We start from the raw sequence: 14,624 nt of genomic DNA, 5'->3' as shown, positions 1-14,624 counted from the left end.
TGAAGGCTACTAGCCATGATGACTCTGCTCTGCTCTCACTGCTGAAGGCAATGCTTCTGAATTCCAGTTGCTGGAAACTCAGGAGGGGAGAGTGCTCTTGTGCTCAAATCCTGCTTGCTGGTTTCCAAAAGGCAACCACTGTGAGAACAGCATGCTGTACTGAATGGTCCATTAGCCTGATCCAGCAGGCTCTTCTTATGTTCTTATAAGAACACCCCTCTTTTATAGGTAGAAGCACAAAAACTCCTATAGTACCTACATACCAATTCACAAAGTATTCTGCATGCTGCTGTGGAACATAACTTGTAGATATTTTCTATCTAGCTCATGGTTCTTTGGATCCAACCGTACAATTGAAAGAGTATCTTTTTAAACCATGTGTGTACAACCTCCTTGCCTTTGCACACATGATGAAAAAGAAATGATGTTCCTGTTAATGTAATTATGATCAATAAGCACTTGCATAAATAGTTGCCTCACTTTGTTATAGGGTGGAAATGGATACTAAACTTTTTGCATATAGCTACTTCAGCTGTAACAGGTGAAATGGCCTCAAGTACCTTTTCCATCCTTGCAATTACCTTTAATTGGAGACGTGAATAAAAATGAGTGCTGCAGTGAAAAGAGTAAGTATATTTTTCCAAAGAAATATTCTCCAAGGCACATAGTATGAATGCTAATTATCTGACAGAACATGAACTCTTTTCTCAGGGAAAAAGAAGGCTTAGCCATAAAAAGAAGGTGGTATAATTATATCAGCTGTTTGGGGGGTGGGTGATTTTTGTCCTGCAATTCCCCCCCCCCCAAGAAAGTACTAGACATTAAGTCCAAATAAGGTTTTAGGGAGTTATGTAGAATACCAACACATAGTAATGTTTGGGTGAAGTCATATGCAGCCCTGTTATTGATAGAGGATGTATCTTTTATAGTAATTTATGAACTCACCCACACCATCCTTACACTAACTGGAAATGAGCTGATCTATTTATAATTATTGTTATTGTTTTAGCAACCTCTATCCAGCTTAATGCTATAGAAATAAACCTGAAAATAGCTTACATGAAAAATTTCATACTGTACATAAAACACATCCACTATAATACAAAAATCAAAACTATTAGTAGTAGATTTAAAAAATAAATCACAGGACTGCAGCACAAAACCAAACTTCTTTTTTAATAGCCATGCGTTGGCTTGACAACAATAAAACAATAAAATGTCAGGACCTGGGGAGCCTCTCTAGGATGACATTCCACGGAGTAGGCACCACTACTAAAAAGGCCCTGTACCTTGCACTAAGGCCTCAGATGTTGAACAGAGTATAAGAGAAAAGTGGTTCTTTGAATACTCAGGTCCCAAGTTGTTTAGGACTTTAAAAATCAAAACAAACAAATGTTTTTTTAAAAGGTAAAATGCAAACCACTTATTTTCTGAGCTAATCCAATGGGCTTTGGAAATTGGATCAGCTGTGGGAGTGTTCCCAACTCTTCTCTTTACTTAGCTGCAAGTGGAGAAGGTAGCAATATCAGCAGGAACTTTCTCCACAGTAGGCTCTGGACCTCAGCCAAGAAAGAGGTCTGCAACTCTGAAAAGATATCCATTGGGCTTCCTAAAAAAGTATACTGTCATGGTATCCAAAGATATCTTGCATGATTCACTGACAAACCCATGTAACACACCTGGAGCCCCATCCCAAATCCTGTCTTGGGCTTGTATGCCAGCCAGAGGACTTTGCTAGTGTGAGTGTGGGGAGGGTGTTCTGATTGGAAAGAGGAAGGGCTCAGGTGTGCAGCAGAACCCAGCAGATGAGTAGGAGTGGGCACCTAAGAAGAAATAAACCTTGCAGTCCCTCCTGGGTCTTTTCAGGGAAAGCAGCACCTTATTGGATTCCTGTAGGCAACTCCAGCTCATCCTGCTCCCAGATATGGGGAACTGGTGACAGATAAGTGAACTCCAGGTAAGCAGAAAATTTCAGAAATGTCTTTGTTTGGGGACACATGAACTAGCCCTCAGCTGCAACTGTTCTAAGGCCTTGCCAGGTGCTCCACGATTAGCTCTCTTGCCTCCCTGATTTAAAAAGCTTGCTTGTTCCCTGTTCACAAATTATTCCCAGATGATGTTCTTGATGGTGTACCCAAAATGCGGCATCATTAACTCTTGGTTTCCCTGTCTGTGAATGTGCATAAGATGGATATGGAATATGGGAAGGGCTCTTGCTTTGGTTCATTGAAAGGGTGGTTAGACTCGTCTGCATTTGGAACCTGTGTGTAATGGTCTTGCCGGCACAAGCCCACAACTCCAGCTTTTATGCCAATGTCATGCTTACCAGGGACAAGCAGAGCTATGCTTCCTTGACTAACTGAAGAAAAGCATGGCCTTAAATAAAGTTTGAGTTGTGCTGTAGGGTTGAGGAATGCTGTCATTGTCTTACTGTCATGGTAAATCCAGCACAATGTCATTAGTTTGAGTGGAGTTACTTACATGACTGAACATATCTTTAGTGCTCAGGGGTGTTCAGAATGTTTTGTTCTTTCCATTTTTATCCCACCCTTATTGCAAAGAGTTCATAGTTTCTTCCCCTTTTATCCTCACAACAACCCTGGGAAGTAGGTTAGACTAAGGAAAGTGTAGCCAATGACGTGCTTTCTGGATGCCGTGTTACTACAACTCCCATCATCCCTGACCGTGGAATAGGTTGGCTGAGACACAGCTGGAATCTTTAGAACTGAGGATTTAAGAGAATGTTGTGTTTCACATTTGTATCATAGCAAGTGAACCTGTGGAAGAAAAGCGGCATTCCTGCTGCAGTGTACATCAGATGTGCTTAACCTGTGGCCCTCCAGGCATCGTTGGACTACATCTTCCTTCATCCCTGAGCACAGGCTATGCAATACAGGGCTGTTGGTAGTCCAGTGACCTCTCGGGGGCCACAGGTTCTCCATCCTTGCTATATTTGGTAAATCAGACTTGACTGTCTGGGGTGGTAGCTCAGCAGCATGTTGCATTCTTTGCATGCATAAGGTTGACCCACGACATCTCTTGTTAAAATATTTCAAACAGCAGTGGCAGAAAAGACCTCTGCTAGAGGCCATGAAAAGCTGCCGCTGCCAATAGCAGCAGATGACAATTTGCTTTGTGAACCAATGACCTGACTATGCTCTCTATTCACTTGTAGTTAAGACTACAGTAAAAACTTCACATTTTGGAGGAGTGGAATGCTGTGGTTGGTTTGGGCTAGCATGGTATTTACTGAGTAAGCACCACTTGGCATGCTGCATGCATGATGAGTGCTTGCTTGAACTTTGCCTGACATCCAAGTATCCTTATTTTGCACTTTATCATGGGGGATATTAATAAAGGAGGTGTTAGTAAAGTTTCTTGTTTTATAATTCATAGATGCCTTGAATGTGCCTGCCTTTTAACTTATTAGGAGCATCCTGTCTCCTACAGTAGCCAATCTGATAACTTTTGGGAAGCCCACAAACATGGCATGATGGTGTTAGACTATGTCTGTTGCCCACCATCCAACTGGTATTCAAAGACAAATTGCATCTGCATGGTCTATGTAGCTATTAATGGCTAATAGCTCTTGATTGGTTTCTCTTACGAGGTGGGGGTGCACGTAGCTTAGAAAAGCACCTGTTTTGCATGGAGAAATCCTATGTTCAATCCCCTGGCATCTTTTGAACCATGCTATAGGAAATGAGGCCTTGTGCATGGACTTCTCTTGTGACCTTTTCTGGGTATAGTGCAGTGATCATTAAGCCAGCCCTGTTTTGCAGCTGTGTTAGCCCAACAACTTTTAAAAATTGAGTTGCGTAGAAGGTTACATTATAGCAGGAAAATTCTAGCATCCATTGCTTAAAGACATGGGAAGTGGCTGCCCATCTAGTCTAGCATCTTGTTCTCACAGTGACCAACCACATGCCTGTGGAAAGAACACAATCGGGAGCTGAGCACAGCAGCATTCTTTCCACTTGCATTCCCAGCAACTGGTATTCAGAGGCATGCTTAAGAGGGGAGAGGGGGTGGGTTGGTGGTAGATACTTACAGAGCGTTGAGTTATCCTGACAGGTAGGAAATATTATACTTCCGTACTCTGGGTGTAAAACAAAAACCAACTCCAGGGAAAAGAAGCTGTTAAGCAAGTGAGCTGAGATCACTGGCCTGGAATTACGTTTTGGCTATAAATACAATCCAGATAATTGTGAAATAGTCAATGGCGCCTGTGACGTTTTTATAGCCACATTTCAGGGGTTTATCCGAAGGTGAGCTTGTGCTTGGTAAAAACTTGCAAAGAGAAGGCAAAAATCCAAGATGTTTTGCTGTTATGAAATATGAGTGTGATTGGGAAGAATTGTAGAAGGAACCTCTTGTGATTTTCAAAGCTCTTGGTGAGGGGACTGTTTTCCTACTTTCATTATCACATCATCTTTTTCCACTTAGGGGCATGGGATAGCAGAGAACTGTAAATGAGATAGCAGAGAACTGTAAATGTTAAATACAGATGACTTCCAATGACTTTATGTGGATGCCCAATGACTTCATGTAGATGTTAAATAGCATTGCAGACAGTATAGTGACTTGTGGTGTCTTGTAGCTCAAGAGCCATGAGACTTAGAAGCAATCGTGCAACGCTATATTCAGAAATAGTTCCTGGAGATTAGATCAGAACTACTGCAGAACACAGTCCCTGATACCCATCTCCTGTAGATGGTCAAGGAGAATTCCATGGTCAGTGGTGTCAAAAACCAGTGTGGGATCTAGTAAAAGCAACAGTAATAAATACTAATAATAATTTATTATTTATATGCTGCCCATCTGCTGGGTTGCCCCAGCCACTCTGGACAGCTTTCAGCAAATTAAAACACAACAAAACATCAATCATTAAAAACTTTCCTATACAGGGATGCCTTCAGATGTCTTCTAAAAGTCAGGTGTTTATTTCCTTGACATCTGATGGGAGGGTGTTCCCCAGAGCGAGCGCCACTACTAAGAAGGTTCTCTGCCTGGTTCCCTGAAACCTCACTTCTCGCAATGAGAGAACCTCCAGAAGGCCCCTGGATCTGGATCTCGGTGTACAGGCTGAAAAATGGGTTTAGTGTTGCATCCTTCCTTAGCTCCAGAAGACACACAGTGATTATAATAGAGAGAGTGTGTGCTTTCTGAAAGAAGAAAAAAAGACAAATAAAGAAATGTCAATTTGCAGTAAAAATTGGACCATAGTGTAGAGCTATGGTCAAATGGATTGAAGCTGTAGATGGATGCTGAATCCAAAGGAAAATGAGTAAAACCTGTTCCTAAACCTAATTGATGGCACTTGATTTCTTCTGATCAGCAAGGTTTGCAATGGGACCATCCATAAATCTTGTCACAAATTCAAATGCTTTTTAAATCACCTATGCCAGCTTCACAATTTGTCCCTTTTTGACCAATGCCTAATTCTTCCTTGGTCACAACTCTCCCCATTTCTTGATCCACAGCATATTTTATGGACACAGGGCCACTCTCTTTCATGAAAAAATTCCCTGGGAAAAGGTTGCATAAGCTCTTTCAGTGGTTGATTTCAATTTTGAAGTACCACTCTGGTTAAATAATCAAGTTTCTGTAGGCTGCCATAGTACAAAACATCCCAGCTATCCTACAACGCAGGCAGAGCCTCAACCCATCTTCCTTATCTTCCTTCCCACCATTGCCTTGCTATGGCAGGATTCTGCCCTGTGGCTGTCAATCTGTTTGGGATTAACATTTCTGTTCTACAGAACCATAAATGATGCATTGTGAAAGGCTCACTCTTCCTGTGTTGTAGCAGAAATGGATCTCTCTCCCTCTCTTTCTGCCTTTTTAGGCCACTCTAGAGAGAGTGCAGTGTTTCTCAGCACTTTGTTTGAGTTAGAGATGTCAGCATCTGTTGCCAAGGAAATTGAATTCTAAAATTACACTAGTAACCACGGTTATCTTGCACTATATCACATTTTTCATGAAATGCTCCAGCAATATAGAACTATAGGACAGCATAATTTGAAGTACGTGGATATTTTTGTCTGTGTGTGTGTTATTCTAACATGCAACTCTCTTCCTCCCATCACGTGAAATGTTACTGGCCAGGAAAAGCTGTATTATTTGTTAATTAAATAAACTTAGAATTATATTTTTTTAAAAAAAGAGTTGGACCTTGGAGGTGAGTGAGTGGCCACCAGCTGCTCATGTGAAAAATAGCAGCTGCACCACTTAAAAATGACCATGTTAATAATAATAATAATAATAATAAATTTTATTTATATACCGCCCTCCCCAGCCGAAACCGGGCTCAGGGCGGCTAACAACACTGAAGTAGTGCAACATTATAAAAACATTATAAAAATTAATTAAAATCAAAATTGATGGCAACCATAAACTAAAGTTTTGTAAAGATTGCCAAAGGAGGGAGTCAGGCTGCGCCCTGACCAAAGGCCTGGCGGAACAGGTCTGTCTTGCAGGCCCTGCGGAAAGATGTCAAGTCCTGCAGGGCCCTTGTCTCTTGTGACAGAGCATTCCACCAGGTTGGAGCCGCAGCCGAAAAAGCCCTGGCTCTAGTTGAGGCCAGCCTAACCTCTCTGTGGCCTGGGACCTTCAAGATGTTTTTATTTGAAGACCGTAAGTTCCTCTGTGGGGCATACCAGGAGAGGCGGTCCCGTAGGTACGAGGGTCCTAGGCCGTATAGGGCTTTGAAGGTTAAAACCAGCACCTTAAACCTGATCCTGTACTCCACCGGGAGCCAGTGCAGCTGGTATAGCACCGGATGAATGTGATCTCGCAGCGAAGACCCCGTAAGGAGTCTCGCGGCATTCTGCACCCGCTGGAGTTTTTGGGTCAGTCTCAAGGGCAGCCCCACGTAGAGCGAGTTACAATAATCCAGTCTGGAGGTGACCGTCGCGTGGATCACAGTGGCTAGGTCAGGGCGAGAGAGGTAAGGAGCCAGCTGCTTAGCTTGGCGGAGATGAAAAAATGCCGCCTTATGCCGTTAAGCAGTATATACAGTATATTGTTGACAAAAAATAAAATAAAGAACACTGCAGTATGGGACCAAATCTGCACTACGTAGCTATGGGTTCATACAGGGACAACAGGTCGTTTTATTTCTCCCCATTTCCAGGATCCCTACATTATATAAGCAAAACCTTCCCACTCATACACACCCCTACCTGTTACAACAGCCAACATTTTACTAGCCATGTGAAACAATTCATGAATTCAGTCAATAGTCGTTGTCTCACCTTCTCTTTCATACATTTATTGAATGTGTGGAGGATGTCCTCCCTTTGCCCTCTCATTGACCAGAAGCTGAGAATGGGGCTCCATGTGCAATCAGAAGCCCTGGTGTAAGTGGTCTTCTCGATTGTTGGGGTAGGCCATACAGGTCAGTCTTTCGGAGAGTGACAAATGAAGTATGGGGGGAAATTTTTATTACGTGGGTATAGGGCGCAATACAAATTTAATTAATTAATAATAATAATAATAAGGTCCCATACTCACCTTGATAAAAGTGCTGTGGATGCCAGCACAAAATGGCTGCCTTGAGCAGCAAAAAAAGAGGTGACTGTACTCAGTAATAGTGAGCACTATTGCGCCCCAAAAGCACCATTACAGTTGCATTTTCACAGTGCCTTTTGGATCATAGAATCATAGAAATGTAGAGTTGGAAGAAGGGTCCTGGATCATGTAATATGCATCTGTCCCATACAGGGATTGAACCTGCAGCCTTGTTGTTATCAGCACTACATTCTAACCCAATTGAGCTGTCTAGTCTGATGAATGTAGGTAGGTTGGGGCCAGGCACAGGCCAGCAGGCACACTTCTGTGTGTATGTTCAGGAATGGATGTAAAAAAAGATAAAACTTTGGCTTCTAAAGTGATTCTGTGTGCTTTATAATGTAGGCTACTTGGGTTGGAAAGTACGTAGTAGCCAAATGCAGATATTGCTTACCTGCTTGTCTCTTTTGGTCATGTACAATACATGGCTGTTTGCTTTTGGTTGACAAGAGAGAATCGATTCAGATCCATGCCATGCACCATATGGTATAAACAGGCAACTTTCTAGGTGAGCCATGTCAGGCAAGAATTCAAAGATCATGGATTTCAAAATGCACTTGGCTCCACTCATTGATTAGTTGAAGCCTGAGTCAGGTTATCTGCAGTTCTGTACAGCAAGCACACAAAAGAGTGCCGTGATGTATTGTGTGCATGTGGTAGGAGCCTTAAAATGAGCTGTTGCTTGAACATCTGCTGCTTAATCCTGAAAAGGGAAAAGGAGACTGCCAATGTATTGGTGTATGCATGGGGGAGGGATATGTATTATAAAGTATATTGTTCAGATAGGATTTAGGATAATGAATGCTAGACTGTATGTGTGGTTTTCCCCCCTCTGTGCTAAACGTTTCGTTTTCTTCTGATGAACAGAGTCGGCAAAGCTGCTTAGGCCTCTGCCAACAGCTAATTGGGTAAGTGTGGACATTCAGGGTAAATCTGAAACTGCAGCTCTATTTGTTGTCTCATTAAGGCTTTTATTGTTTGTGTTCCTGGAGCCAGGGATTCTCCAGCTGGGACCAAAACATTGATAAATTGCCATTGCATACGCTAGCAGAGCTAACTTTTGAGTTTTGAAATGTACCAGATTGCATTTGGCATCTTTTAATTGCTGCTTGAAAAATTTATATGATGATGCAGTTTTAAAAGGATACCAGCTTTCCTCTTAGCCCCATTAACGCAGCATCTTTCTTCCATGAGATGAAGGCTTTCAAAAGGTGTTCTTCCTTTGGGTTATAAATGCAGGAGCTGTAATGGTCCGCTGAATCTTTGTAGATGACCCACTTCTCTTTATATTTTTCCAAGCTACTTAAAGGGCTGCAAATGAGTAACATGGCCACCTTAAACAGTAACAACAGTAACTGGGCATACAGAAATTGTATACTTAATGTCCGTCAAACACTGTGGTGTGGTACTGGTACTTTTCCCAGTCAATGCAAACTCACTTGCCACCAACTGCCTTCACATTAGAGTCCAGCAGCAACCAGGCTACAGTGCCACCGGCTGAAGAGATGGACCAGGTTCCTAGTGCTGAGCCTGTAGCTGATAATCAGGGAACATAAGGAAGTGGCCTTATACTCTTGGTCCATCTAGCTCAATATTGTTTACATTGATGGACAGTGACTCTGTAGGGTTTCAGACGGGGGTCTGATTATGGAGATTGAAATTAGGACCTTCTGCTTGTAAAGCAAGTGCTTTACCACTGACTTATGACTCCTTCCTGAACCTGGTAGGCAGGAGCCTATTGAAATGAATGCCATAGCATCAGGGTCTGTAGAACATTCCCCTGGGCCCAAGAAACTGAGTGCACTCTGCACACCAGTCCAATGGCGCAGGAAGAACACCAGGCAGGATGCTAGAGAAAGGAAGGGGAGAACCATCTTCAGGCCAGAGGTGTTTTCTAACAAAAGGGGTGGAGCATTTGAGAGCTAGGCTGGGAGCAGAGGCTCAGTATGTATTAACTTACCTCCAGCCCATTAAAGGTTCTTCTTGGTGCTGCAGCAGCCTTACCTGTGGCCTCCTTCTAAAAGCAGGACACCAACTACCTTATGTTTGCTTCCAATTACTTTCTCTGAGCTTTGTGCCATGTTATCTTTGCCCATCTCTCTCTCTTCGTTTGTGGCAGATCTTAAAGCCCAGGCAAGACAGGAGAGGCCCCCCTTCAGATGACTGGGTCTTGAGTCATTCAGCCCTTCAAACATCAGCACTAAAGCCTTGAACTGGCCCTAGTAGCTTATAAACAGTGCAAGCTCTTCACTTATAAGAAGTGCTTATTGTTCCATCTGCTTTTCAAAAAAAGTCCCACTGACAGAGATCAAAATGAAGGAGTGGGGACTCTCAGGCCTAGGGACCAAGTGCATACCTCCAGAGCTCTCCATTGCAACGCTCTCATGGACCCTGCTCTGTGCTCTCCCTTAGCCCTTTTTCCTCACTGGAATGTGTTCTGGAACTGTAATCATGTATCTTGCTTGCCTGGATGTATGATAGAGGTGTGTATATGTGTGCATGGTTTTTGCATGGTTGGAATGCAGGTTATTGTTCAAAGCTACCCGTCGCACCCAGAGTCTCACTTGCTTTTGCCTCTTGCCTCACCCATCGCTGGCAAGCAGCCCTCAGAACATTCCCCGCAAGGGAATCACCAGGGTCATACACACCCTCTCTTCAGGGCAACCAAAGCAGTTTAGTTCCAACTAAACTATGCCACACTTACATATGTTCCAAGACTGAGTATCCTTGGGTGAAAAATGTTCCCTATCCCAGCCTTAACGTATCCCCCCCCTTTCTCCTTTCATTTCCCTCACAAAAAAATGCTTTAAACAGAATTTTAATATCGTACATAAAGCACCTTAAGCAATATGTGACAGGGACAGACAACAGGCTTGATTTTATTGGCCTCCCCCCCCCCCACCAATGGGCACAGAGCTTAGATATTCAAAATGATGAGTTGACCTCATAAACCTATATGAGAGGTGAACAAGATGTGGAACCTGGAAATAGTCCCTGCGGAGTTCTCCTTATATGCTATCTCGTTTTTTTAGAATGGTGAACCCACTGCCATTACGTTTGTAGTATATGCAGCACAATGAGAGTTGAAATGTACTCCTTTCATAAAACTAAAAAATAATAATTAAAGCTCAAGAGCCTTGGGGGATTCTAACCAGAGCCTGTAGGCTAACATGTAGATGTCCCAAAGGTGGGAGGTGGGAGTGTAAGGACTGCTGGTGATGTGGCCCACCCCTTCATTAAAGGAACTTGAAGGAGAAATTTCAAAGGTCAAATTGCTGCAGATGTATTCATGACTTCCTAGCCCTGGAGAAATGAATATGATAATGGCTTCTTTTTTCAGGAAGAATGAAGAGTTCCAATGGTGTCCGTTGCCACATTTATCTACAAAATATTTAACTTTCGTACAATCACACTGAAAGCTTGCACAAGGAAAGGACTGAAATTAACAGCAAAATGTTTAGGTGTCTCACCCCCCCCCCCCCCGTATCCCTTTTTAAGTGATTTGAAAAAATTCTCTCCCTTGTGCCCAGATTTGTTTGCATTGTGACGATCACACCACTTTTCCAAGCAGTGAGAAGTTCCAGGGGGTGTAGCATTGACCCAGGTTTGATTTCCTTTGGAAGGAAACCACAGGAGGCATATTGGAATTCTGCAATATTTGTGTTCCTTTGCAAATATGCAGGTAGTAGTATTTCTCAAACCAGGGGTAGGGAACCTGTGGCTCCCCAGTTACTGCTGGACCTAAACTCCCATCAGCCTCTACCAGCATGGCCAGTGGCCAGGAATCATGGAAGTTGTAGTTCTTCAGCATCTGGAGGCCACAGGACTCCTATAACTGGGGTGGGGGACCTCCAGATGCTTCCTTTGTCCCCAACCGTGGGCCATACTGGATGGGGATGGTGGCAACTGGAGCCTAATAAAATTTTCCCAATACTTGGCTTAAACACTGCAACAGACAGCCAAAGTCTACTGCTCCCAAATCAGATCTCTGGGGAGGGAGGCAGCACCCTAAGATACTGTACAGAGACCAAACTCTGCAATCTGCTGAGCAATCTTATTTTTATCATTCTCACTGTTCCTGAATTTTTACTTCCTGAACTGAGGGCAGGGAGGGAGGCAAGAGATATTCCCCGATTAAGGTATTTCTCAATGACTGAGAAGGCCCAACCATTAAGAGCCTTCAACCAATCTACCAAACAAAAATGAGTTATTTGGAAATTATGCAGGAGCTGGAGGTTGCCTTAATAGTTCTGTTAGCCATCTCCTCTCCAGATTTCAGATCTACAGCATGAGACATACCACCACTTGTTAAATCAGGGCTGGGGAACCTGTGGTGATCCATATGTCGTTGGACTACCACTCCCATCATCCCTGATCATTGGCCATGCTGGCAGGGACTCACTGATGGGAGCTGAAGTCCAACAACATCTGGAGGGCCACAGGTTACCCTGTCCTGTGTTATACGTTGAGGCTTAGAGCTATTTTACATACTAGCTTTTCAATTGGAAGGGATGGGTGTTACTCAAAAATCCAGTGTTGCTTGCAGGTCAAGCCTGAATGGTGTTAACATCTGAGTTTCCATGATATTGGCATTTGTCCCCAGGACAAACCTTCCTAAGTGATCTTTACTCTGGACTATGGGTTAAGCAATATAGTCAGCTGCTCTGTCTCTTCACTAGGCATCAGGCTCCTGTCATAGGGCCGTAGGTCCAATTTTTGTAAAAGCCACTAATAGCCCTGATGACAATCTAAATCTCATTTCCTTTCTTACCAGTAGTTAAGGATAGTGCCTGTTAAGTTGTCCTTTGAGATATCAGAAGACAAGTGTATGGAACAAAGAGATGAGAACCATATGCAACCTCTCATTCAGATGTGCAGCTTATTGAGTGTGTCCTTGCAATTGTGCATGAATAATAATGTCCAATATAAATTGGCCCTGAAACATAAGAAGCAGTCCTACTATAACTTCACTTTTTGAGCGACTGGATTACTCTGGAGTGATGTTCCTTTGAGCTAAGACATTTTCAGAAGGCCAAATATATATTCTAATTTCTAAGCTATGCATTAGCTCATATACATCTGATTTCCACACCCAGCAGCTAAAGAAACATAAAACAAACAAAAAATGCTAGGGACAACCAGTAGAACTCACTTTCTGCATTTAATTGGATGGATTTGTTTTATTGTTTGCAGGACAGCTGCACACTGAAGAATGGCACAATTTCCCTTTTGAAGCATTCTCAGGATTAGTACATTAGCAAAAGTGACTTATTAAAAATGGGATTTGGTCTGCACAACCGAGACACCTGACTAGTCAACCTCTCCAAATTCAAACACACCCCTATCTGGCATGTTTCTGGCACACGTGTGATTCTCTCATTGTTTTGCACATTTTCCTGGCATCAATGTTGATATTTGGGTCAGAAAAAGGATATTCCCTTTTGAGATTTATTTAGTTTAACAGGTGCAAACTCCTGAGTTGGACATGCTTCATTTGCTTCAAGGCTGTAAACAGGCTCAGCATAATTCACTGGGATCTGCAGGAAAATCTTAAATGGCACGTGCACTCTCAATAGTGGTAAGACCAAGCGTTCCCCCCCCCCCACTGTAAAATGTAGTCATAATGTGCCATCTGTTTGTTCCTTCCTTAGTCAGCAGAAATGCTCCATATGATAGAAGAAAGAAACGGTATCCTGAACAAAGTTTCAATTAGCTGCTGTTGTTGGGGTTTTATTTGCAGGGGGAGGCATTAATTGTTATGCGTGTAAGAGGCGTAAACATTTCAACTGCAACAACAACCCATGGGTCGTTGGGCACAACAGCATGCCCAGGTGCACATATGACCCTACAGTGCAGGAATCTCCATCTGCTTGGTGGTCTATAGGGCCAGATAAAGGAAGCAGGGCTAGATATACTTCTTGCCTACCTTCAGCAGGTAATGGTTGCTGCTGAGCATGCAAACCATCTGTTTGGACTGTGCTCTTTAGAGTTGGCACCCCCATATATCCACTCACTTATCTGTATCACTGGGTGGGGCAAGGAGACACCCACTCAGGCAGCTGATGTTGTGAGTTCCATTATAGGGCAGCACAATGCCAAGACTTCAATCCATTGTTTATAAAATGTTTTGTACTGATTATCCCTTGCCCCACCTGACAGCAACAATAGATGCTGAATTTTCTCCCCATGCACCAGTCATTTGTGCACATGGAACACATACATATACTGTTACACACCATCCCAATCTTTGCAGAGTGGCTGGATGAGATTCTAGGGGCTTACTCAGGGTTGTGTTTCTCCTGGCACAGTGGAGACTAGTTTCTTTGAGAAATATGGTTTATGAACAACTTGGAAGTCTGCAATGGAGAGAGTGCAGAACCTCATACCGAAGAGTGTCTGGGATCACCTTGGCAATCCCAGTTTTGCACAGACCTGAGAACCTTCTTTGATGTGTAAATGCCTGGCCATTGTTTCATATTAATGGCTTGCATTCAGCCAGCCTGGCCAGGCCGATTTGCATAAACCAGCCCAGGAATTCCTTGTCTGGCCCAGTTCTGTAGCTTGCATTTTCGCTTCCTATCTCAAATATTAGCTACATTCTGAAAGTCATTAAATTTCTTGGGTCTCAAAGGGGAGGGGTCTCCTCCCACCCCAAACTTATAACAATGCTAAGGTGGTCCATGGACAGATCATACAAGCTAAACAGTGGTCTGCCTTTAAACACAATCACAGCTATAATTCCACTGTTCTCCAGAATTACTTGTGATCCATCTCTTTTTGGCAGGGGGGCAGGGGGTGACTATTAAACACCTGCATTGTGAGATGCCTATTATATGCAAAAGAGATGATTTGCACAGCTGATGTTGGTCATATTGTCAAAGTGCATATGTGAGCTGGGAGATGGTGGTAGCTTGCATTAAGAGCATGAATGATGCTGCTGTTGCTGTGAGAATCCTGGGGCATGACTCTGAAGCAGGAAAATGTTGATGGAGTTTAATATAGACATTTGTTGTTGTTTCCTGGGGCTAGATAGGTGTTTTGATTTGGTATTA

Source organism: Podarcis cretensis, assembly GCF_951804945.1.
Source record: "Podarcis cretensis genome assembly, chromosome: 5".
Lineage (NCBI taxonomy): Eukaryota > Metazoa > Chordata > Lepidosauria > Squamata > Lacertidae > Podarcis > Podarcis cretensis.
The sequence above is the reverse complement of the archived record's forward strand: the minus strand, read 5'-3'. Positions refer to the sequence as shown.